Source organism: Schistocerca cancellata, unplaced genomic scaffold (assembly GCF_023864275.1).
Source record: "Schistocerca cancellata isolate TAMUIC-IGC-003103 unplaced genomic scaffold, iqSchCanc2.1 HiC_scaffold_718, whole genome shotgun sequence".
NCBI lineage: Eukaryota > Metazoa > Arthropoda > Insecta > Orthoptera > Acrididae > Schistocerca > Schistocerca cancellata.
Window position 1 is genome coordinate 7,694,498 of NW_026046729.1, and position 2,828 is coordinate 7,697,325.

The 2,828-nt window shown below is 46.8% G+C and overlaps 1 non-coding gene across 1 annotated transcript; it reads right to left on the bottom strand.

Moving 5' to 3' along the window:
• Positions 1 to 783: 783 nt before the first annotated feature.
• Trnas-cga (transfer RNA serine (anticodon CGA)) lies at positions 784 to 858 on the bottom strand. Its single transcript has one exon. It is a non-coding gene; the product is annotated as a tRNA-Ser (tRNA).
• Between the last annotated feature and the right edge of the window lie 1,970 nt (positions 859 to 2,828).

The following is a 2,828-nucleotide window of genomic DNA, read 5'->3' on the forward strand; positions in this document are numbered from 1 at the left end:
CATACATGTAGAAAGGTGTGTAGGTCCTTTCAGTGGTGCAAATTACGCACGTGTATGTCACAAGACAATGCAAGAATGTAAAAGTATCTTGACCAAACTGATGATGATGCCGTGACCAACCGAAACACATACAAGTGTTAAAAAATTACATATATGAAAAATGTGATTGAAGCAGTGTACCAACAATTTCTTGTAAACTATCAAATGAGTGGCAGCACTTAATAAGAGTACCATTATGGACGACATTTAATCAGAATACTGCTTCAGAAGGCAAACAGCGCACAGCAAGAAGAACCTAAAACTCAGATGTGTGCTTTCGACTGTCGTAAAGAAAGGACGGCAGCGAGAGACCATGTGCAGTAGGGCGTTAACGTTTACGGGCCGGGCCGGCAGGCTGCTGGGTCTCCGGATGTAGGTGCTGTGCTCTGGCGGCCACGGCGTCGTTTATGTAAACGACCTGGCGTACCTCAGGCAGGCTGGAGGGACTCCACTGTGCGCAGTCCTGTTCCGACCCACTCTTCACCGCCACCACAGCCACAGCGGCAGCCGTTCCCCACCCAGCAGGTCCGGAAGGGCAGCTCCACCCCATGTCCACAAGACACACTTGTTACTGGACAAGCAAAATACTGCATCTATGTGCTATTTCACGGAAAAGTTGAAGTCCACAGACAGGAGCAGTACACGAACTGAAACTTCATGAAAAGAAACAATATTTCCAGAATGAGATTTTCACTCTGCAGCGGAGTGTGCGCTGATATGAAACTTCCTGGCAGATTAAAACTGTGCGCCCGACCGAGACTCGAACTCGGGACCTTTGCCTTTCGCGGGCAAGTGCTCTACCAACTGAGCTACCGAAGCACGACTCACGTCCGGTACTCACAGCTTTACTTCTGCCAGTACCTCGTCTCCTACCTTCCAAACTTTACAGAAGCTCTCCTGCGAAACTTGCAGAACTAGCACTCCTGAAAGAAAGGATATTGCGGAGACATGGCTTAGCCACAGCCTGGGCGATGTTTCCAGAATGAGATTTTCACTCTGGCAGAAGTAAAGCTGTGAGTACCGGACGTGAGTCGTGCTTCGGTAGCTCAGTTGGTAGAGCACTTGCCCGCGGAAGGCAAAGATCCCGAGTTCGTGTCTCGGTCGGGCACACAGTTTTAATCTGCCAGGAAGTTTCATATCAGCGCACACTCCGCTGCAGAGTGAAAATCTCATTCTGGAAACATCGCCCAGGCTGTGGCTAAGCCATGTCTCCGCAATATCCTTTCTTTCAGGAGTGCTAGTTCTGCAAGTTTCGGAGGAGAGCTTCTGTAAAGTTTGGAAGGTAGGAGACGAGGTACTGGCAGAAGTAAAGCTGTGAGTACCGGACGTGAGTCGTGCTTCGGTAGCTCAGTCGGTAGAGCACTTGCCCGCGAAAGGCAAAGGTCCCGAGTTCGAGTCTCGGTGGGGCACACAGTTTTAATCTGCCAGGAAGTTTCAGACAATATTTATTTATTTAGTCTTCATAATTAGAGACTATTATCGGAAAAACTAAAATAGGCAGTAGGGCATAAAGACCACAATAAATCCTTAACCGTTTACCCAGCTACTGATGTGCTACAAACACTACAGAATTCGTCCTCTGTTTCATATATTTTCATACATGTAACTCGTAGATGGTCGTTTCTGATAGGGGACCCACTCTCATACTAACCCAGTCAGCAACCATAGCCTGATGGTTTCCTTGGGCATCGGGCAGCACATTAGCAACGTTTCCACTACTGGAAGTAATTTTACCCATCACTGTTAGTTCTTAAAGTCTGCACTTCGACGATCACTTGCAGAAATACATCGTAGATTCTCGAGACAGCACTCCTCTCGGAAGTCGCTGAACTCTGCTCTCAGTCTGCAGAGTATGTTGTCTAGCATGGATGGCAGCATGATGGCTTATATGGTTCAATGTCCTGTGAAGTCTTCCTTCGTCTTCCTGGATACTGCGCCTGCAGTATCGTCCAAGCTGTGCCAGGTCGATTCACTCTTTAGTGCTGCCTTGGGATCCAATATCCTTAATACCTGATGTCTATAACCACAGCATTTTGACAGAGTGTGCAGTCCCACTATATGTGAAGTGGTGGGCCTACCCTGCGGCAGGCGCACTTATCATTCATCTGTCTCCTCATTTGGTATACATACATGGCATAAGGGCCATGGATAGTCAGGCAATGTATCGATTTGCTTGATGGGTTAAGAAATCTCATTTTTAATCTCTCCCAGATGTTATGGAAAAATTCATGTTCTCCTGCCTGTGCCAGAAGTGTCCCATTCATGTATGTGAAATACTTTCATTGATTACAATATCGAGTTAAATTACAAAGATCTTGGCAGTAGGTGTTCACTTATCAGTATCAGGTTGAATGCCATCTGACCATGATGCATGATCTGATAGAGAAGGTGAATTAAAGCTGCTGATCGGTCCTTAATATCCTGGACACTGGCACTGTCAAAGTTGACTTCTCAGACGGTCCCACACGTTCCATGGGGGCTAGATCTAGATACCTTGATACACACCGAAATACCTCACTGTCATGTAGACATTTCATAGACCATGCGCCATGTTTAGAAGAGCATTGCCCTGTTTGTAAAGTAACATCACGAAACAGTGAATGAGAGGTAACACTTGAGCACACAGGATGTCCAAGCCGTGTGGCAGCATTATGGCTTATATGGTTGAGTGTCCTGTGAAGTCTTCCTTGGCCCCTTTAGTCACTAGTAGCGTTGACTTGAAAGTCTTTCCCGTTGGCTTCCAACACCACGATGGCAGGAATAACACCACTATGCTTCCCCAAAAAATT